At 38.1% G+C, this 24,278-nt stretch overlaps 1 protein-coding gene across 36 annotated transcripts in view; it reads right to left on the reverse strand.

Annotated features, from left to right (window-relative positions):
* The window catches only part of FHIT (fragile histidine triad diadenosine triphosphatase), a 1,451,597-nt gene that overhangs the window by 1,271,417 nt on the left and 155,902 nt on the right, over positions 1-24,278 (reverse strand). The window contains exon 1 of one of the 36 annotated variants that reach the window (XM_067755009.1): positions 23,520-23,543. The exons of the other annotated variants lie outside the window; for them this stretch is intronic. The gene's annotated coding sequence lies outside the window, so the exon portion shown is untranslated. Of the gene's footprint in view, positions 1-23,519; positions 23,544-24,278 lie in introns of those variants that run through there. 36 annotated transcript variants of the gene reach the window in all.

The raw sequence follows: 24,278 nt of genomic DNA on the forward strand, positions 1-24,278 counted from the left end.
GCCACCTTAGGTGGAAAAGTAGTAGTATGTCAACTTTGGGCAACAGTAGGAAGATATCTCCCCCACTTAAATCAGTCAGTGGCTCCCCACTGCCCTTTAGACTAATCCTAACTGTTTAACCCAGTTTGCAAGGCCTTGTGAAACTCTCCAGCCTCATCACTTTGAGCAACTGTCACCATTACAACTCTAGAGTGGACCTTAATCGTTATCCTCCTGGCCTTTGCATGAGGTGTTCCTTTGACCTGGAAGACTGTCCATCAGTCCTCACCTCCTTCAGGTTGGCTAACTCCCACTACTTAGCTCAGAAGTCTCAACTCAGAAGTACTGGCCTCTGGGAATCCTTCCTCAATGCCCCTAAATCTGGGTACCTTATATCTTACACTTTGTCCATCTCAAAATGTATTGTAAGTTTTCTTATCTCTCTCCTCCATCACTGCCCTCTGTGAGGGCAGGCACTATCTTTGTTAGATTCCCAGTGCCTTGCAGACAGCCCAGCACATGACAGGTACTCAATAAATACCTTGGAAGTAATTGTTAGGTTGGTTAATTGAGTAATTGATGGACTGATTGATTACTGCTGAGAATATTCAGTCAAGGAGAGCCATAGGAGGTTGCTGCTGTAGTCCAGGGGGAAACATCTCCTCTTTATAAAGGCTCAGAAGCATTTATTAAAGTAGGCACTTTGCTAAGTGGGGAGAGTGGAATCACTAGTTGGTCAAGGGAGACAGCAAATCAGAGAAAAGCAGAGCCACCAGGCAGCTGCTGGGGAGACCACGCTTCCACAGTATGATGCGCCATTAGCATGCAAGACTGCGTAATCTGATTTTCATGACAGACAGATTTATTATGACTTCTAAATATATAAACCCCAGGTTATGCTTTACAGCTAACCTAACAACTTGATATATGTGTCTGACATCCCATCTTAAAATCAGATTCCAGCTTCTAATTAATTTTTATACACCCATCGCTGTAACTAGAGAGGCAGAAAATCTCAGTGGGATAAACAATAGACAGGGTATTAGTCGTCTGTATTTTGTGGTGCATTTTCCATCAAAACACTGAGTTTCCGTTTCCTTTGCTACAAGAAAGGGGCAGCACCCTCTTCTCCCTATGAGGAATTAGTGGAGAATGTGGTACAGGAACCTGATAGTCACTATTTTTATTAAGTAATCAACCCCCACCTCTACTTCTACTCCTCACCTTTCACTCCCATCCCCCCCACACAAATTAGAACGACATCATTCTAGTGAATTTAAAAACTGATCATTGCTTAGGTGATAACATACATCTCACTTCTCCAGTAATATTTTTATTACCTAAGTCTTGAAGCCAAGTTGCAAACTCCATGAAGAGCTGACTTTAAACAAATAATAATGTTCATAAAAGCTGAAAATACTCTCAACAGCTTTTCACATAATCTCAACAACATTCATAGTTCACTCACACACAGATACCTTGTTAAAAGCCCAAAGTGGTAGAGCAGTAGTTGGGAAAAGTTTTGTAATCTGATTTCTTTAAAATGAGCCTCTGTAAGTCGGTATTTTTTAGTGTAATATTAATATATGCATATCATTTTTAAAATATTTTCTTCTATCTCCTTTCCCCCAAATATGAAAGTCAACTCAGGCTCTACAAACCAGGTGAGATTTTTTCAAAAGCTGGTCACAATCAATTTTTTAAAATTGTTTAATAATTGAGTTCTCACTATGTGTCAGGCACTGTTCTCAATACTAAATGCATTAAACCCTCCTCCAAATTCCATATGGTATCAAAATTTTCTCCCTGTGATATATGAGGAAACTAAGGCGCACAGGTTTAAAAAGTTGCTTGCAGTTACAAAAGCTGGTGAGCTGAGATTTCAATTGAGGCTGATAGCTGAGGTTCTGCCAACTCAATCTTAACCAACATACTGCCTCAGGGACTGAACAGAGAGCTTACTGAATAAATAATAGTATAAACAGCCAAATGTGTTTGCCAAAGCCATTAATCCAAACTACACAATCAACTTCACATTGAGAACACTACTATGTTTCTGGCTTTTTGTAAGCAACTTTAAATAAGTTTAGATACCAGCCTGTTTACCTGCCACAGAATGGAATATGGACTTGCAGGAGGAAGACACTCAACAAAGAACTTCGCCTGATGGACATCATGAATCAGAAAGGCTGCCAATTTGAGGTTCACAATAAACAGTGAAAATAGGATAATGCAAAAAAATCTAAAACCTCCTCATTTTGTTACAGGATATGATTTCTAAATCTCCTGTGCCTATCTGATTTGATGGTATGAAAGAGGCATTATTAAAGATACACACAGGCACACACTCACAAAACCCACACTATCACAATTACTTTGTACTCAATTTGTCTTCAGCTGAGCCCTGAAAACATTTAAAAAATGGATTCACATAATTGCAAAAAGAAATTCATTCACTTCCCCTCCAGGATACATAATAATGTATTTACATTAACAACACTGTACAGTCACCCTGCAAAATCAAATTTAAATGTACAAAGTATTTTTATTTCTTTCCCCCAAAAAAGTTTACTTCTGAAGATGGAACACATTCTATACACCAGTAAAAATAATAATTACTTGAAATAAATAAACTTTTTAATTAAAATTATCATCAAAATCCTGAAAATATTTTTTTCCCGAAACGAACTTACACCAGAGTTGAAACCAAATATTTGTAAGAACACATGGAGCATTCATATTACAAATAACTTATATGGCTGACTTGTAAGTTTTAAAGCCTTTTAATAATAGAGCCTTTGACTCTAGCACTATTTAGTTGGGGCTTTATCAAAACATTTAATTACAAAATAAGGTCTATGATGCTCAAATGAAACAATAGACAATATAATCAAATCCTTGGCATGAAGCCATTCAATGTGTCATTCCAAGGTCTGTTTTCTGGGTCCACTCCAGTTTAAAATAGCTTCTCCAATAACATCACACTGCCCTTTCTCCCCTTTGCCCTCAGAATTATTAGAGCATAATGTAATTATTTTACAAGCCTTAGGAAAATATTATTGGAACGCATGGCAACAATGCAGAAATGAAATGGAGCTGGAGAAAAAAAACCCCAAGTTTTTAAAAAATGGAAAATCAATTACTGTTTTTAATAACAGTAGTAATAGCTTTTGTGGTAAGAAAAGAAAAATTGCCCAGAGACAAAATAGATGTTCAATATTATAGTACACTAATGAGTACATTTACATATAATTTTCTGAAATTTATGTCCAAGACTAACTGCAAGTAGAATTTAGTATCAATACAAGTTTACAGAATCCATTCATTTTCCTCTAATCATACTGAATATTTAAGGTGCTTGATTAGACTCAATTATTTCTCTTCTGGAGCCAACAGAAAGCCCTGACAACTTTGAAAGTGATGGATTAGTGGGGCATTTCCCACCAATGAGCAAACATTCCCAGCTGTCACAGCAGGAGGAAAAACAGTGAGAAAGTTTGTAGGAATTCACATGCAGGCCACTGGATAAAATCTGCAGAAAACAGGGAGAAGCCCAGCCTTGTCAAAGGGCCACTGTAAAAAGAAAGAGCAGAGACCTAAACTTAGTTCCACTTTGCTACCTCTTCATTTCATGGCAGCCTGGAGAGAAGTCTCTGACAGAGAGCCATCTCCCACTGCCCCTGAGAAGATTAAAAGAATCCAGGCCCTAGCCAATCTCCTGTTCTCGGAATTGAGAAGCAGAAAGGGAAATGCAGCTAATTTGCAGTAACCCTGCTTCCCTGTTCAGATTTCCAAAGCATAATAAAACAGAGAAGCTGTGTCTCCAGGGTGTCACTTCCAGCTGTGCTCCACAAGTTGGAAAAAACAAGAAAGGACATGTTAACTACTCACACCAACCTGCCCTTCCTGCTGCCATTCTTCCAAATAATTCTACAGGAGGTTGTGAGCCCTTCTCCAAAATGCTTTAAGAAGAAGATATATTCCTGACTGGCAAGGAGATTTAGGTGAACTCGGCTGAATGCAGAATGAGGAACAAAATGCTTTCTTGAGGTGCACAATCCTTCATGCATTATGTTCTACTGTCTGCTAAAAGTATCATCATACCCATAATTAAATGTTCAAATTCTGCTTTGATGGTCCATGTAAAGTTTGATTTGGTCAGCTCAGTGCACCATCCTCCCAGATGTTGAAAACAGGTAGTCATCCTTATGCATGTCCTTTCCATCCTCCCTATATTAGTTTCCTAGGGCTGCTATAACAAAATACCACAAACTGGGTGGATTAAAGGAAAGACATGTAATATCTCACAGTTCTACAGGTGAGAAGTCCTAAACTGAGGTGTCAATAAGGCCACCCTCCCTCTGAGACTCTGTAAATTTATTTATTTTATTATTTTACTTATTTATTGTTTCTGGCTGCCTTGGGTCTTCATTGCTGCACGTGGGCTTTTCTCTGGTTGCAGCGAGCGGGGGCTACTCTTCGTTGCGGTGCGTGGGCTTCTCATCGTGGTGACTTCTCTTGTTGCAGAGCACGGGCTCTCGGTGCGTGGGCTTCAGCAGCTGTGGCACGTGGGCTCAGTAGTTGTGGCTCATGGGCTCTAGAGTGCAGGCTCAGTACTTGTGGCGCATGGGCTTAGCTGCTCCGCGGCATGTGGGATCCTCCCGGACCAGGGATTGAAGCCATGTCCCCTGCATTGGCAGGCGGATTCTCAACAACTGCGCCACCAGGGAAGCCCCCTCTGAGACTCGGGGTAGCATCCTTCCTGCCTCTTCCTACCTTCTGGTACTGGCCATCAATCCTTGGCATTTCTTGGCTTGTAGCTGCATCACTCCAACCTTGGCCTCTGTCATCACATTCTCCTCTAACATGTCTGTGTTGCTGTGTCTCTTCTCCTCTCTTATAAAAACACCAGTTATACTCTAATAAGGGCCCATCCTATTCTAGTAGAATATATTAACTAATTACATCTGCAATGATCATGTTTCCATTAAGGTCATATTCTGAGGCAATGAGGTTAGGATTTCAAATATCTTTTAGGGGGACACCATTCAACCCATACACTCCTACCACCAAGTCATGTCCTGACTACCTCCGAACTGCCTCTCAAATCTGTCCACTTCTTTCTCTCCCTACCACTACCCCGAATCCCAGACCATTATCTCATCTGGAACTTCCTAAATCCTGCCCTCATTTTTGCACTGCTCCAATCTATTCTCCAAAAAACTTATTTAATGGAATGTAACATACACACAAAAATGTGCATAAATTTTCACAGAGTACACATACCTATGTAACCACCACCCAAATCAAGAAATAGAGTATTACCAGCACCCTAGAAACACACTTCATACCTTCACCCAATTTATTGCCCCCTGATCCATCCCAAAGGTAACCATTATCCTGACCTCTAAAATTATGGATTAGTTTTACATGGTTGGGATTATAATGAATGGTATTTTACAGTAGGTACAACTTTTTTTTTGGTGGCTCCTTCTAATATTAATGAGACTTAGCCTTGTTGCAAGTTGAAATAATCGATTCATTTTCCATGCTTAATAAATATTTCTTTGTATGAATTTACCATTCCATACATATATTCATTCTACTATTGATGACCATTTAGACTGAGTTCCACTTTGAGAGCTATTCAAAATAATGGAGCCAAAAACATTCCCACAGTTTTGGCATATATCCAGTAGCACTGCAAAGTCATAGGGCATATAATTGTTGATCTTGAGTAAACGTTGCCAAACAGTTTTCTAAAGTGACTGTATTCATTTTCAACAGCACAGCACTGTATGAGCATTCCAGTTGCTTCATATCCTTACCAACACTTGGTATAATCAGTTTTTTTCATTTTAGCCATTCTGATGTGTGTGCAGTGGTATTTCACTGTTGCTTTATTTTGCATTTCCATGATGACTAATTATGGTAAGAAATTTTTCATATGCTGACTAGCCACGTGTATATCCTCTTCTGTGAAGAACTTTTTAAATCCACTTCCCATTTTTCTATTGGGTTATCTCTTTCTCTTATTGATTTGTAGAGGATATTTATATAGTCTGGATACTAATCCTTTGTCAGATAAGTATACTGCAATTATCATTTTATATTCTGTGGATTTCCTTTTCTCTCCCTTAATGGTGTCTTTGGTACAAAGACTTAATTTTAATGTAATCTAATATATTTATCTTTTAATTTTTGCTACTTTTTTTAATTACTTTTATTGAGATGTAATTCACATATCATCCAATTCACTCATTTAAAGTATACAATTAAAAGTTTTTTAGTATATTCACAGGGTTGTGCAACAATCACCATAATCTAATTTTAGAATATTCTAATCACCCCCAAAAGAAACTCCATACCCTCTAGCTGCCACGCCGCATTCCTCCCAACAACCTCACCAAGCTCTAGGCAAACATTAATTTACTTCTGTCTCAATGGATTTGCCTATTCTGGACATTTCACATGAATGAAATCATACAATCTATGGTCTTTCGTGACTTAGCATAATGTTTTCAAGGTTCATCCCTGTTGTAGTGCATATCAGTACTTCATTTCTTTTTCTTGCTGAATAATATTCCACTGTATGAATATATTGCATTTTATCCATTCATCAGTTGATGGGCATTTGGGTTGTTTCCACTTTGGAGCTATAATAAATAATGCTGCTTGCTTAGTATTTCTTGTGTCCTATCTAAGCAATATTTGGCTATCCCAAAATTATGAAAATATTCTACCATGTTATCTTCTAGATTCTTTATTGTTTTGTTTGTTTTTTATTGAAGCATAGCTGATTTACAACAATGCTGTGTTAGTTTCAGGTGTATAGCAAAGTTAAATATATATTTTTTTTTTTCAGATTTTTTTCCCTTATAGGTTTTTACAAAATATTGAGTATAGTTCCCTGTGCTATACAGTAGATCCTTGTTAGTTATCTATTTTATATACACTAGTGTGTATATGTTATAGATTCTTTATTGTTTTACCTCTCACTTTCAGATCAACAATCCAATTGAAATTTATTTTTCCTTATGATGTGAGGAAGAGGTCTAGGTTCATTTTTTGCCTACATGAATTCCTAATTGTCTTAGTGAAAAGATCATCCTTTCGTTACTGCTCTGCAGTGTCACCTTTCTCAAAAATCAAGTATCCCTTTATGAATGGCTCTATTTCTTTATTCTCCTTTCTGTTCCATTGATCTATTTGTTTATCCTTGTGCAATACCACACTATCCTAATTATTGTAGCTTTATAATATATGGGTATCTAATAGTTTTTTAAAAGTCCTCCAACTTTGTTCTGATTCTTCTCCAATTATCTTGCCTTTTCTTGGCCCCTTGCATTCTGGTATTTTAGTTGGGATGGCATTGAATTTAGAGATCAGTTTGGAGAGAACTGACCTCTTTACCAGGCTGAGCTACCCAATCCATAAACACATTATGCCTTCCCATTTATTTAGGTCATCTTTAATTTCTCTCAATAATATTCTCTACTTTTCTCTGTAAAGGTCTAACACATCTTTTGTTAGATTTATTCCATTTTTTTTTTTTTGGCCATGCCACACAGCTTAAAGGATCTTAGTTCCCCAACCAAGGATTGAACCTGTGACCCCTGCAGTAGAAGCGCAGAGACCTAACCACTGGACCACCAGGGTTCCCTTTTTAGATTTATTCCTGTTTTTAATATTTTAGCCTATTTTAAATGGTAACTTTTAAACAGTTTTATTGAGGTAAAATTTACACACCATGAAATTTACCCAATTTCAGTGTACAATTTGATCAGTTTTAATAAACTACACAGTTGTCCAACCATAATCACAATCTAGTTTTAGAGCACTTCTATCAACCTTAAATGTTACCTCACACTCATTTGCAGTTAATTCCCAACCCCACACCAGCAACAACTGGTTTGCCTTCTATCTGTATAGTTTTGACTTTTCCAGAAATTTCATAAAATTTGAATCACACAGTATAGAATTTTTTGCATCTGTATTCTTTTACTTAGCATAATGTTTTTGAAGTATATCCAGGTTGTTTCATGTATCAGTTTATATTGTAGAGTAGTACTCTTTTGTATGAATACATCTTTTTTTTAAATCCACTTACCAGTTGATAGATAATTGGATTGTTTCTAGTTTGGAGCCATAATTAATAGCATTGCTATGAATGTTCACTCACAAGTTTTGGCATAGGTATACATTTCATTTCTCCATGAGTTTTCACTTCAATACTTGTAACTGGAATTGCTGGGTCATATGGTAAATACAGCATATGTTGAACTTTTTCAAAAACCACCAAACTGTTTTCCAAAGTCAATGTACCATTTACATTCCCACCAGCAATGTATGAAGTTTCCAATTTCCCCATATCCTCACCAGCACTTCTTATTATCTGTCTTTTTTATCTTAGCCATTCTAGTGGGTGTGAATTAATAGCTCCTTGTGGTTTTAATTGGCACTTCCCTAGTGATGATGAGCATCTTCCCATGTGCTTATTTACCATTAATATAGATACTGTGGTTTGTCCTATTATTATTGACTTATAAGAGTTCTTTGCATGCCTGGATGAGTGCTTTATCAGGTATCATTTCCAAATATTTCATCCCATTCTGTTGCTTATCTTTTCATTGTTTTAATAGTATATTTTAAAGCATTTAAGTTTCAAATTTTATGATGCCCAATTTATCTTTTTTTTTCTTTTAGGGATCTTGGTTTTAGAGTTATATTCAAGAAATCTCTGACTAACCTAATTTCATAAAAACTTTCTTCTATGTTTTCTTCTAGTTTTTTTATAGTTTTAGTGCTTATATTTTTATCTGTAATGCATTTCAAGTTAATTTTATAAATAGCATAGAGTAATTTTTGGATACAGATATATAATTGTTCTACTTCATTAACTGGGAAATACAATTTGGTCATAGTTCATAATCCTTTTTATATGTTGCTGGATTCATTTTAAATGGTACCTTTCTAAAATTTTTAGAAAATATTTATCTATTTATTTCTTTTTATTTTTGGCTGCATTGGGTCTTAGTTGAGGCATGTGGGATCTTTTGTTGTGGCATGAAGGCTTCTCTCTAGTTGTGGCGCACAGGCTCCAGAGCGGGTGGGCTCTGTAGTTGCGGCACACCACCTCTCTAGTTGTAGCATGTGGGCTTAGTTGCCCCACGGCATGTGGGATCTTAGTTCCCTGACCAGGGACTGAATACGCGTCCCCTGCATTGGAAGGCGGATGCTTAATCACTGGACCATCAGGGAAGTCCCCTAAATGGTAACTTATTAAAATTTCATTTTGTAATTATTTTTTGCTGATATATAGAAATACAATAGTTTTTTTATATTGACTTTGTATCCAGCAAACTTACTACATTCATTTGTTAAATTTACATAATTATATATTCTGCAAATAATATAATTTTATTGCTTTGTCTACCATCCTTACATGTTTATTTCTTTTCCTACCTCACTGCATTCACTAGGACCTCCAGTAGAAGGCTGAACAGAAGTGGTGATGTCATCCTGAACTCATACATTAATTACAGGGTAAGGCTCTCAATATTTCACATAAGCCTGATGATGTTTGCTGTGGATTTTCTAAATATTCTTTCTTAAGGACGTTTACTTAGATTCCTAGTTTGCTAAAAGTTTTTGTCTAGATTAGATGTTGAGTTTTATCAAATACTTTTCTGTATCTATTAAGATGATCATATGGTTTCTCTTTATTAACATTATTTGATTTTTTAATGTTACCCAACCTCTCATTCCTATAATAAATACAACCTGGTCATACCATAATACCTTTTTTATATACTGCTCAGTTTTCTATTATGTTGTTTAGGATTTTTGCATCCTTAGGACTGCCAAAATCTATGCTCAACTTCCCTACTTCTTAGCAGGGACTTATTATTGGGTGTTTTAGCCTCTCAGAGTTTTATCATTTACGAATCCACAAATGCTTCAAAAACAAAAAGAGGGACTTCCCTGCTGGCACAGTGGTTAAGAATCTGCCTGCCAATGCAGGGGACACGGGATCGAGCCCTGGTCCGGGAAGATCCCATATGCTGTGGAGCAACTAAGCCCATGCGCCACAACTACTGAGCCAGCGCTCTAGAGGCCACAAGCCACAACTATTGAGCCTGTGTGCCACAACTACTGAAGCCTGTGCACCTAAAGCCCATGCTCCTCAACAAAGACAAGCCAACAAAATGAGAAGCCCGTGCACCTCAACAAAGAGTAGCCCCCCCACTCACCGCAACTAGAGAAAGCTTGCATGCAGCAATGAAGACCCAAAGCAGACAAAAATAAATAAATAAATTTATTTTTTTAAAAAAGAGAGAAAGAAAAAGAGTGAGACAGTTGAAGTCACTTCAGTATACTTCCTTTCTCCAGTATTTTGGCTCCTGAAGTCCTGGCTGCCTTGGTAGCTGTTCAATGCCTTTAAATAAATATTTTCTCTTTATTTTGTCTAGCTTTTCTATATGTTCTATAGGAGGGATGTTGGCTCCTCTACCATTCCCAGAAGGAGAAATCCACTTTTATATTATATATTAAATCATATTATTCATCTCCTCTGAATTTCCTAATGACTACCTCATTGCGCTTACAATAAAATCCATATTCCTTACTATGGCCCAGAAGATCCTAAATGATCCAGCTCTAGCCTTCCCCTCCATCATCTCTTATCACTGACTACCTTGTTCACTCCTCTCCAGCCGTGTGAATCTATTTTCTGTTCCTCTAACCTCACCAAGTTCATTCCCAAATCAATACTTTTATACTTGTTCTTCTCTTTTCCTGGAACACCCTCTCTCTGACCTTTGCATAGCTGCCTCATTTTTATCATTTTGTCACAGTTCCAGTGTCACCTCCTCAAAGAGGCCTTCTCAGGACAAGTGATCTAATTTGGTACCCTGACTGCCTAACTCCTACCCTCCTCAAACAATATAACCTACATAAAAGAAGTGATAATATAATTAAGCCAACTAAAATAGAATATTAAATTTCCAAAAATATAATTTTATCCCCTTCCCATTTCCATATTCAACATAAAGAAAACAATAAAGCAGGGAATACAATATGTCTGGGGCAGAATCACATCTCTGTACTACAAAGCAGAACATAAGAGTATCATCTTTCTTCAAAGTGTGACAAATCTAGATTCAAATCATTTCTACATCACTTTCCAGAAGTATGGCTTCAAGCAAGGCTCTCTGCTTCAGCTTCCCAAACTATAAAACAGGTAGAATGACAGTATCCATTTGATGGTATTGTTGTAATCAAATAATAAATGTTATTTTGTGCACAAACTGCTTAATACAGTGGTTGGGTCATAGAAAGTTCTGTATAAACAAGAGCTGTTATGATGACAATGATACTCATGATGATAATGATGATGAAAACAATAAGACTCTATAGTATCTGGTAAAATACTAATTTTCCATCAAACACACACACGATTAAATATTATAATAATTTCCACCAAGTAGATGCAGACCTTATCACCTGCATTCACAAATGTGGTAAAGAGCTAGTTTCTCTAATTCCTGTATTGCCATTAACTTTGGTGGCAAGAAAAATAGACCAGCCTTAAAGTCTACTCAAGCACAAGAAGAACTTCTTGGAAAAATACTGCAGTAGCTCAAAAAATTGAAGGAAGAATCAAATAACCAAGAGTTGCAAAGAACAGGAATCAAGGTAGCTCAAGAGAAATAGGAGGCAGGAACTTAAAGACCTCCCTCTAAGATTCCATCCCACTCCCATTTAAGTGACTGAAATAGCTTCAAAACCTATCTTTTGCTCTCAGTTCAAAATTCCAAATTCTTAGAAAAAAGAATCTGATTGGCATAACCAGGTCAGATGCCTATTCTGAGACCAATCCTCTCTTTCCCAAGTGTCAAGCTCAAACATCATGCTACCAGAAAACTACTACAGCTAATCAATGAATTTCGTAAAGTAGCAGGATACAATGTTTATGCACAGAAATCTCTGGCATTCCTATACACTAATGATGAAAAATCTGAAAGAGAAATTAAGGAAACACTCCCATTTACCATTGCAACAAAAAGAATAAAATACCTAGGAATAAACCTACCTAAGGAGACAAAAGACCTGTATGCAGAAAACTATAAGACACTGATGAAAGAAATTAAAGATGATACAAACAGAGGAGAGATATACCACGTTCCTGGATTGGAAGAATCAACATTGTGAAAATGACTATACTACCCAAAGCAATCTACAGATTCAATGCAATCCCTATCAAACTACCAATGGCATTTTTCACAGAACTAGAACAAAAAATTGAACAATTTGTATGGAAACACAAAGGACCCTGAATAGCCAAAGCAATCTTGAGAAAGAAAAACGGAGCTGGAGAAATCAGGCTCCTGGACTTCAGACTATACTACAAAGCTACAGTAATCAAGACAATATGGTACTGGTACAAGGACAGAAATATAGGTCAATGGAACAGGATAGGAAGCCCAGAGATAAACCCAAGCACATATGGTCACATTATCTTTAATAAAGGAGGCAAGACTATACAATGGAGAAAAGACAGCCTCTTTAATAAGTGGTGCTGGGAAAACTGGACAGCTACATGTAAAAGAATGAAATTAGAACACTCCCTGACACCATACACAAAAGTAGACTCAAAATGGATTAAAGATCTAAATGTAAGGCCAGACACTATCAAACTCTTAGAGGAAAACACAGGCAGAACACTCTATGACATAAATCACAGCAAGATCCTTTTTGACCCACCTCCTAGAGAAATGGAAAGAAAAACAAAAATAAACAAGAGGGACCTAATGAAACGTCAAAGCTTTTGTACAGCAAAGGAAACCATAAACAAGACCAAAAGACAACCCTCAGAATGGGAGAAAATATTTGCAAACAAATAAACAGACAAAGGATTAATCTCCAAAATATACCAGCAGCTCATGCACCTCAATATCAAAAAAACAAACAACCCAATCCAAAAATGGGCAGAAGATCTAAAGAGACATTTCTCCAAAGAAGATATACAGATTGCCAACAAACACATGAAAAGATGCTCAACACCACGAATCATTAGAGAAATGCAAATCAAAACCACAATGAGGTATCACCTCACACAGGTCATAATGGCCATCATCAAAAAAATCTACAAACAATAAATGCTGGAGAGGGTGTGGAGAAAAGGGAACCCTCCTGCACTGTTGGTGGGAATGTAAATTGATACAGTCACTATGGAGAACAGTATGGAGGTTCCTTAAAAAACTAAAAATAGAACTATCATATGATCCAGCAATCCCACTACTGGGCATATACCCTGAGAAAACCATAATTCAAAAAGATATATGTAAAACAATGTTCAATGCAGCACTATTTACTATAGCCAGGACATGGAAGCAACCTAAATGTCCATCAACAGATTGCACATACATATAGTGGAATATTACTGAGCCATAAAAAGGAATGAAATTGAGTTATTTGTAGTGAGGTGGATGGACCTAGAATCTGTCATACAGAGTGAAGTAAGTCAGAAAGAGAAAAACAAATACTGTATGCTAACGCACATATATGGAATCTAAAAAAAACAGTACTGATGAACCTAGTGGTAGGGCAGGAATAAAGACACAGACGTAGAGAACAGAGCCAACAACCGTAAAAGGCTTCTCATGGTTTCTGCCACATAGTAAGCACTTTATGAATATTTATTGCTCTTCCTCTTCTTTCATTCTTTAATAGATATTTGCCAGGCTCATTATTTTTACAGTTTTGTCTTTAACACTCCAGAAAAACTACATTAAAAACACATACAGGGGCTTCCCTGGTGGCGCAGTGGTTGAGAATCTGCCTGCTAATGCAGGGGACACAGGTTCGAGCCCTGGTCTGGGAGGATCCCACATGCCGCGGAGCAACTAGGCCCGTGAGCCACAACTACTGAGCCTGCGCGTCTGGAGCCTGTGCTCCGTAACAAGATAGGCCGCAATAGTGAGAGGCCTGCGCACCACGATGAAGAGCGGCACCAGCCTGCCACAACTAGAGAAAGCCCTCGCACAGAAACGAAGACCCAACACAGCAAAAATAAATAAATAAATTAAAAAAAAAAAAAGAAAAACAGAAATGGTCATATAATTTCCATTATCTGGTAAAATAAAACATAAAAAAAAAAGAAAACCACATACAGCAGTCTGAGTCACCAGATTTTTATTCGACCAATCATGGTATGAAAAAAAAAATCTATCATTATCTGCATCATTTTAAAGGAAGAAAAGGCCATTTGAATGCCCTCCCCAGACAAAATGAGAAGAAGCACATAATCTCAGAATAAAAGACAATTCATTGTGCTACAGACAGAAAATACCAGAGGTCCCATGAACTGGCAACGGGTCAGTGCCATGTAAACACCCTATGTGACAGCCTAAAGTCAATAAATAAGGCAAAAGTGAGAAACACATTTGTACTCTGCTCTTCGGCTCATGCTACTTCCTCCATCAGGAATACCTTTCCTACTTTCTTTTTTTTTTTTGGCCGTGCCATGTGGCTTGCAGGATCTCAGTTATCTGACCAGGGATTGAACCCAGGCCCTAACCACTTCAGTGAAAGCACAGAATTCTAACCACTAGGCCACCAGGGCCACCCTACTTTCTACGTGTTTTAATGCTTCTCTTTTTCTGAGCCCCAGAGCCAGAACTTCCCTGAAAGCTACCTGGATCCTCTCAACTGGAAGCATTCAGTGCTTCCTCTCAATTCTGGCATCAAGTCCATCTCTAGTTCTCTGATGGCACTGTCCACTGTCTACTTTGCAATTTAGAAATGTGGATATCTTATCTATCCACTACACTTCAGGACTAAGCCAAGGACTAGATCCAGAGCTGACTCATTTCAGTAGGGCTCATAGTACCTAATGGGGTTATTCACATAATATGCAATAGACTCAGGCCTATAGAATGATTCAGATATTAAGATTTGCTACCTTGAGTCAGCAACCACTTTTGAAACAGTGTGGATAGCTCTAAGCCCAGCAGTGTGAAATAGATTTTGATAGGTAGGAATGTGCATATTGAAAAGCCCATAATCAGGCAACCCAACATCCATTCATTAATTGATCAACAGATGAATAGGTAAATAAAATGTGGTATATACATATAGTGGAATATTATTCAGCCTTAAAGAAGAAGTAGGGGCTTCCCTGGTGGCACAGTGGTTAAGAATCCACCTGCCAATGCAGGGGACACAGGTTCGAGCCCTGGTCCGGGAAGATCCCACATGCCGTGGAGCAGCTAAGTCCATGCGCCACAACTACTGAAGCCCATGCACCTAGAGCCTATGCTCCGCAACAAGAGAAGCCACCGCAATGAGAAGCCCGCGCACCGCAATGAAGTGTAGCCCCCGCTCGTCGCAACTAGAGAAAGCCCATGCGCAGCAATGAAGACCCAACACAGCCAAAAGTAAGTAAATAAATTTATTTTTTTAAAAAAAGGAAGGAAATTCTGACACATGCAATAACATGGATGAACCATGGAGACACTGTGCTAAGTGAAATAACCCAGTCACAAAAGGACAAATATTGTATGTTTCCACTTACATGAGGTTCCTAGAGTAGTAAAATTTACAGAGGCAGAAAGCAGAATGGTGGTTGCAGGGGCTGCATGGAGGGGGTAAAGGGGAGTTATTGCTTAATGGATACAGAGTTTCAGATGAGGAAGATAAAGTTCTGGAGATGGGTGGTGGTGAAAGCTGCACAACAATGTGAATGTACTTAACACCACAGAACTATACACTTAAAAATGGTTAAAATGGCTAAGTTTATATTATATATATTTTACCACAATAAAACTTTTTAATAATTTTTTTTAACTTTAAAGCAAATAATCAGAAAAACAGTAAGAACAGTTCCACTTAGACCATTTTAGCTCTGGGGCAAGGAAAGATGAGAAGATGACTATGACAGCAATTGTCAATCCAAAGAGACATTGTGCATTGAGAAGCCCAGTCTTGTTCTATTCAGCCCAAAATCATGCCCACGTAACGAATGAGCAAAAGAAGCTACAAGTAGAGTGATTTCAATTTGACAATGAAAAGAACTTTCAACAGTGCTGTCCAAAGATAGAATGGATTGTTTTTATAAATAATGAGTTCCACTTCACTGGAAGTATTTAAGTATAAATGGAATAGTCCTTTGCCAAAAATCTTCGGAGGAGCAAACATCAGATGAGGGTAAAAGAGTTGCTCCTAAAAGCTGGTTAGAACTTTGATGACAATCCACAACGAAGCATTCATGCATTGGTGGCAAAATGACAAAAACAAAGACAAAATTGTGACTTTTTATACAGCTCAATATATTTGATCGTTTTAATTCTCACATTATGCCTTCGACTCTTTTAGTATTAAAATAACTAGTCTCTTCTAAAAGAATAGTGAATGATAATTTTTTCGTTCATGTTCTTTTATTAGGCAAAACTAGCAGCTGACAAAGTGATCAGATGTCTATCCAAATTCACGACAGAGAATGCCATTGGCCTCCCAATGGATAAGTGCATTTTACTGTGCAGGTGTGCTCAGGAGAGAACATATATGTATGTTTGGCTATGAGTGTGTGTTACACAGAGGTAAAGTGGGAGGGAATACGAATGAATGGATACTGGCACCAACAATCATAAGAGGGAAGAGGATAACATATATTTATAATTACATGTAAGAACCATTTAATGATAAACAATAAATAAGATACGGAGTCCATTACTATTGGTATCTGCCACCAGCAACCACTGGTGGTATTTCTTTTTTTCCCGTTTATTTGGTCACTCATTTTTAAATCAGCAAGAAAAACACAATGTAAAGGTACCAAGTTATTTTATTGTCAGGAACCAAAAGAGTAGAAATATATTGATGACATCACTCCATACCAAACCCCCAGAGCTTTCTGTTTCTGCTGTTTATGCTTTCTCCTGCAACATCTCCATTCGGATCCTGCTGAAAACACTTCTCTTTCTGTCACTCACAATCTGTCAAGAGAGCATTATCTTCCGTGGTTTAAAACAGAAACTCCATTTAACTTGCTGCCTGATAAACACATTTCATTCACATCCCTTAAATAACAATAATTATTCTAATTTGTCACATGAAGGCAAGAAAAACGCATTCATATTTTGCAGCTTGCTTTGCATTATGGAACACAGAGACGAGAAGTAGTCCCCTCTTGAGATTAAAAAATAACTTATTAAGTCAAAAATGGACCTCAAATGAATGTATGCTTTCAGTATACTCTCTCTAGATTTCAATTAGTGTAGTGGTTAGGAGTCTGAATTCTCAAATCACACTTGGGTTCAAATCCTGGCTTTACATAAGGCCACTTATGTAACCTTTGGCAAGACAATGTAACCTTTCTAAATCTCATTTTCCTCATCTGTAAAATGGAGGCATGTGTCAATATCTACCTCATAAGATTAAATAAGATAGCCAATAAATGTTAGCTGCTGTTACACTACTACTCGCCTCCTCCTCCGCTGACTCAGAGTCCTCACCATCACCATCATTATCAAATCAATGTACTAGTTAAGATTCTTTGTTGACAAGCAACACAAATTACCCTGCCTAACTTCAGCAAAATGGAAAAGAAATTTACTCCATGTGTACCAGATTGCTCCTAAAATTCAAAGTAAAGCTAAATTAAAGTTAGAAGCAACAGGAACCACGACCCCAGGAACTAATGGGCAGTTAGGTCTTCAGGCTACTGCCATCAGGTAGCATCTGCTGCAAGCATTTTACATCCTGGGATCAATGCTGTCAAGATTCAGAATCCCTGGAAAGTGAGCCGGAGACCTGCCTTGATCACATGACCACCCCTTGGCCAGAGGAGAGCAAGGTCTATGACTGACAGTCCCAAAATAATACTGCATACCATGGGGGAAGGCTATTCCCCAAGGGAAAATCTACATGTTGTAGTCCAAAGAAGGAGGGTACAGATACTCAGCAGCTAACATATACCAAATGCCTACCTCATCCCAAGAGCCTACTACATTAAGCTCAAATAAGGCCGCACCCTCTTCTCTCTTTACCAGCCTCTTTTAATATGTTATTAAGTTTTAAAGTTGTTGTTGAAACTCATTTTGAGAAAAATAACAATGCCCCAGAGCACTAAGGTACATATGCCCCTTTAAAAAATATATATACATACATATATATACATATATGTATATGTGTATATATATATATATACTGCTTGTCAGAAAAAGATTATTTTGTTGAAAACTTTCCTATTCAAACTTCCAGAAAATTCATTGCCTTTATTATGGTCAAGTTATTTAGCAATGATTTGCCCTGTTAAGAGGCACATAAAGCACCCACTGAAAAACGTTTTCTGAAGGATGACTTAGAGAAGTAGTTGTTCGTCTACAAAGAAATTATTTTATTTTTTATGTTCAATAAGATTAGATTTATGATAAGAAATCAGGATCAGAAGCAAGATTTTGTTTTGATAATTTTTTGTTGATGATATTTTAGTGAGAAAGGATTAACAATAAAAAGCAGTGATGTAAAAATAATAATAAAGAATAAAGAAATATATGATCTACAATTCCATTAAAATTTTCTTCCAGCTTGCTAGCTGAACAAATCCCAAACAAGAAAAATATTCAGTCTGATTAATTTGGAGCTCCAAACAACTAAGTAGTTTAGTGAAAACATTTCTCACAAAGCCCAGGGCTCTGGAGACACACAGAGCTGAGACTAATCCCAGCTCCACCCTTAGCAGCCGTGCGACTCTGGGCAATTTACTCATCTACCCAAGCATCTAGGCCTTGCTCACCTATAAAACAAAATTTAAAACATGATGGGATGTTTTGAGGACTTACTGAGATACTGCATGGAAGGTACTTGACACTTTACCTGGCACATTGTAAGCTCTCAAGGATAAATGTTAATATTTGTATGTATAGGGTAGAGGGACAAGAGAGAGAGAAACAGTTCTCAATAGACAGTGATTTTGTTCCCCAGAGGACAGTTGGCAATGTCTGGATACATCTATGGCTGTCACAACCTGGGGGTGAGGGGTTGGGGGGTTCTTCTGGCACCCAATGTGTAGAGTCCAGGGATACAGCTAAGAATTCTACAATGCACAAGACAGGCCCCCACAACAGAATTATCCAAAACAAGATATCAATAATGCTGAGGCTGAGAAACAAGAGAGAGAAAGAAAGTGAGAAGCAATGTGATATAATGCAGAACATGGAAAGGATTTGCAAAGGGAGGTACATTCAGTGTCAAGACAGGAGAGTGGATCAGAACAACAGATTTAAAATTAGATTAACTGAGCTTCTGCCACACATAAACTCTGAAGTGCTCAGAACCTCGGGATTCTCATTTGTAAAACAGGCATAATACCACCTGCCTCAAAAGGTTGTGAGCAGTTATGATATTCACCCTTGACCAAATCATAATGGATGTCCACTGTATAACCAGTAGGACTGCACCAGTGTATGTTTCCACTGACTAGCAATCCTAATTGTTAGGTACTTAACAAGAAATGGTTACTATTCTTGTTACATGGTAGAAAAACAGCCAGATTGGAAGTCTGACTCAGCTATGTTGGAAATATCTGGAAGGCTTTGTTAACCTACGCAAGACTTAGTTTCCTCTTATACGGAAGATATCAACAAGCAGACTCGACTGGGATCCTCAAAACTTCTGAAATTTTTAAAAAGCATTATATATGTGTGTGTATATTTCTCTGAAGAGGATCTAAAACTGGTTAAAGACCACTGGGTTAGAGGGTATACATTTTTCGATAGAAAGTAATAACTAGGATGCAGTAGAATTTCTGAAGAGATTATAATGTGAAAGAGTACCTTGGAGTGTTTAAGAACTCAGATGTGGGAGTTTGAATTCTGCCTCTGTCACTTACTGGCTGTACAGTCTTGGAGACTGACTGAACTATAACAATTCTCACCTGTTAAGTTAGAATGTTCTTAGTATCTGCCTAAAAGGGATCTTGTGAAGAATAAAATGAGACAATCCCAGTAAATTTGGCGCGTAGTACATGCTTACTAAGAATCAGCTTCATGATGATGGGTTTTGCATAAACTGTTATATGCCCAGATGGTAGTAGGTGGCTTGAGCCTTCTTTGACTCCATATAACATACACTATCAGAAAAACTGCAGGAATTCTCTAATTATACCATCCATCTACTGGAGCTCAGCCAGAGGATTCACTGATTCGGATGCATCCTCTCTATAACAATATCTATACTACATCAGAAAGTGAACAGGAGAAGTAGCTATCCGACCACAAAACATCTTTTTACAACTGAAAGCCTCATTCAAACATCCCCCCTCTGATAAGTGTCCATGGAAGTCTCCTGGGATTTCCATAAACACAATGATATGCTTGGTTTTTCCTTACTCTGGGACAATTCTAAACCTGTCTCACATACATATAGGATACATACTCCACAAGGACTTTTGTCTATATCCTTTATTCCTCCTGGTACCTATGCATACAAGACTTTATGCCCAGCTAACCTGAATCCACCCAGGCTGCCTTGAAGCCTGCCTCTGCCCAACAATATATCCGTGAAGAATGATTCTAGGGATTTGCCAGTGCATTACACAGAAAAACAGCCTAAATTCCTTCCTTATCCATCTATTTCCCCTTCCTTCAAGCAGCTGCTTAAAAAAAAAAAAAAAAAAACTCATCTCTCTCATTCCTTCATTCTACCTCACCCCACCCCAGCTCCCTTCAGTGCCATGCTGCTTCCTCCCTGCCACTACATTTATTGTGTTTATGACACCCATCCCCTCTCTTCAGGGTATAACTCCTGCAAGGCAGAGACTGGCCTGAATGTCTTTCTCTCTTTTGAAGCAGCCCCCTGGAATTCTGGTTAATAAGCTTTCCATCTCATTCCACAAGGAAGCCCACCACAAGAAAGTCCTCCATCCTTGGCTCAGTACCACTTAACCTTCTTCTAGGAGCTGCAAGTAGATGACCCTCTAACCTCTTCTTGCCCCAGAACAGTACTGAAGAAACAAAGGCCTCATCTGCTCTCTACCTGGCTTACAGGGCAAAGTCAGTATTAATCAGAGGTGCCCTTTTTGCTACTGACAAAGTACATGCACTCATAACCAAGAGCTTCTTGCCAAATCCTCAGGGCTTTAAATCTTTCCGAATAAACTGCAATTGTAAAGAAACCCTCTAAATGATGTTATACAAGGAAGTTAAAGCAGGCACAGAAGGATGGAGTAACATTTCACCATCTGCCTGTGATAATAATAATGTCTCCGCCTTGCAAAATCTCTAATTGATTGTGAGACAGAAGCACAAAGATCCTGCCATAATCTAACCAAGATTACTCCTAAATTATATCTTTGCAGAGGACGAGCACTAAGGTCGGTGGCTCCTAAGAACCAATTTTGAGCATATGAACTTTCTGGTGGCAGAATGATAGGAGCCCCAGGACACAGTTGGGCAAGATCGAACCAATTCACTTTATTATAGTTGCTTGAAGCAGTGTCAAGCTGGAGCCCCATAGAGAGCTGAGGGTTAGGGAATGAGTTTGGGACAGTGTTTCCCACTGATGGGACAGAAATGCCTTAAAGCAGTGTGGATACACATCTGTCTGGGTTTCCTGTGGAGGAAGCCTGGGCTGCTCTACTCTCCACAGTGTTGAGCCAGGAGGCTTTATTCCAGGGGAGTCATAATTTTCTACAATGGCAGAGCTCAGGCCTGAACTGGAGGGCTTGGGAAGAGCTAGCTGGAAAAAGCAGCTTTGATTTCACAAGTTTCTTAAACTACCTTTCCACAGGAAGGACCCAGCCAAACTCTCCTGGCCTGAGACAAATGGAAATTAATGACTTAGCTTACTGCCTCTTACCCAGGTCCCCATAATCAAAGGACCATTGATTATTTATTATAAAGTTAAATTAAAAACTGGTTTTTATAAATTACTACATATATTTTTTCTTTATGTACAATATATCTTAAATAAACACAATATACTTATATATATATATCATCCATATGTATTTTTATATGCATATGTTAGGATTCTTGGTACTGATTAACATTAAAGCTGGGGGAAAAAAACTTTTATTTTTTTAACATCTTTATTGGAGTATAATTGCTCTACAGTGTTGTGTTAGTTTCTGCTGTACAACAAAGTGAATCAGCTGTATGTATACGTATATCCCCATATCTCCTCCCTCTTGCGTCTCCCTCCCACTCTCCCTATCCTACCCCTCTAGGTCATCACAAAGCACCAAGCTGATCTCCCTGTGCTATGCAGCTGCTTCCTACTAGCTATGTGTTTCACATTTGGTAGTGTATATATGTCAATGCTACTCTCTCACTTCCTCCCGGCTTCCCCTTCCCCTCCCCGTGTCCTCAAGTCCATTCTCTACATCTACGTCTTTATTCCTGTCCTGCCCCTAGGTTCATCAGTACAGTTTTTTTAGATTCCATAATCCATATATGTGCATTAGCATCCGAAAACCATCTTTTCAGCTTTTTCTTTAAAATAAGTGAAAAGGAGCTAAATATCCCTGTATTGGTAATTAATCATAAACAGTTTCACTCTGCTCACAGAGAAAACTATTTTCTAGTATGTTCATTAGATTTATATTTTATTATTTTTATTCTTTAATTTTAAACATGAAATAACATAGCCTTATTTTCATTATATATTACTTTCTATTTTATTATCATTACTATATATGTATCTTCTTACCATATGCAGTATTGATATATTGTTACTCTATGGCAAACCATGCTGGTTTTCCATCCATGCTGGGGGTTCACAGATTCTGTTTTAACTACATTAAGTAAACAGAATTGAGTCAATTTAAAGAAAAATATTATAATAACAACCATCACAGTGGTCTACAGCCTGGATGCAAAGAAACGAAGTGTGGGATCTGCTTCCCTTAAAGCCAGCTCTTCCCACTCCACCAGCCACCCATTTTTCCTCAAAAGCATGAGTTTAGGTGTAAAGGTTATGAGACTCTCCTTTCCTCTCTACCTTGACACTCACTTGGGATCCTCACAACCAGCTTGTCAACACATTTGGGAAAAGCTGTCTGAACTGAGAAGGTCAGATTCTTTCTTACCAGAAATTAGCAGAAAAAAACAAAACAATGAACCAATCCAAAGGCCCTTCCAGACTCCCACAACTTTGGGGATTTAATGGTAAAAAGCAGCCATTTATTATCAAATAGAAACCACAATTTATCAGCTAGAAAGGAAGATTTCTTATACAGAGAAATCTTTGTGTCTTCTTTTTAGCTTTGGAACCTCCCGTTTATTAGCATTATATCATTGGGCAAGACACCCTAAGTCTGAATTTCTTCACCTAACAAATGAGGACCTACTTTCCAAGGGAAATAATGAGCATCAGGCACTTAACCTAGGATCAGGCATACAGACATGCTCAAGAAGAGCTATTATTACTACTCTGATTATCAACAATGTTCATTAAACGACATAGCTATAGTGATGTTTATTCTAATAGGAGCTTTCCACTTTGAAAAAAGTGTAGCTACCTTAGTAATCATTTACCTTAATTCTGGGCTACAATACAACTTCAGGCTTCTTCAGGCATTTCATTCAACATTCATTCAACACATACTTCCTAGAGCCACTGTTCTGTGCACTGGGGAAACAGTACTGAACAATCCACAGCAAAGTCCTTGCCCTGTGGCTCACATTCTGGAGGGGAGAGAAACAGTACACATAAGGGAATGTAATTACAGTAGATCTATCAGTAAGGAATGCTAGGGAAAAAAAAAGTGGATTTTGACCTGGCAAAGGCCTTGCCCATTAAGGCAAAGGCCCTATCTCTTCTGGAGCACTTGGGTTTTATATCATGTAACTCAAGACCTTTAGATATTAAAATCTGATCTTTGGGCCAGTGGTCTTCTTGGTGTGATTTCAGAGCCAAGTGCTCAAACAGTGAAAAGGAAAAATATTTCCTCTGCCTACTTGCTGATATCTAAATGCAAGGGGAGAGATGGGACAAAGAAGGTACTTTCTGTGGCAGCGAAAGCTTGGCTGTCAAATACTAGGCATGTATGGGATGCCACTCCTAGTTCCTGGAGTGGAAGATATAATCAAGTTTTCCTCTTCCCTGCTGAGCCTGGTACCAGCTTCACAAATTTTCTCAGCACAGTTCTCTAGGCAACCACTGTCAGTGATTCAGGTTAGCATAAGAGATGAAATCTGTGTGTCATCACAGAGTTTGAAGTAAGGTTTAAATGTAAATACATCTAGGAAAGGTATCACACTGACTTAAAAATCACACGAAGCACCAAATGACTG

The sequence above is a fragment of the Pseudorca crassidens genome, chromosome 10 (assembly GCF_039906515.1).
Source record: "Pseudorca crassidens isolate mPseCra1 chromosome 10, mPseCra1.hap1, whole genome shotgun sequence".
In the NCBI taxonomy this organism is placed as follows: domain Eukaryota; kingdom Metazoa; phylum Chordata; class Mammalia; order Artiodactyla; family Delphinidae; genus Pseudorca; species Pseudorca crassidens.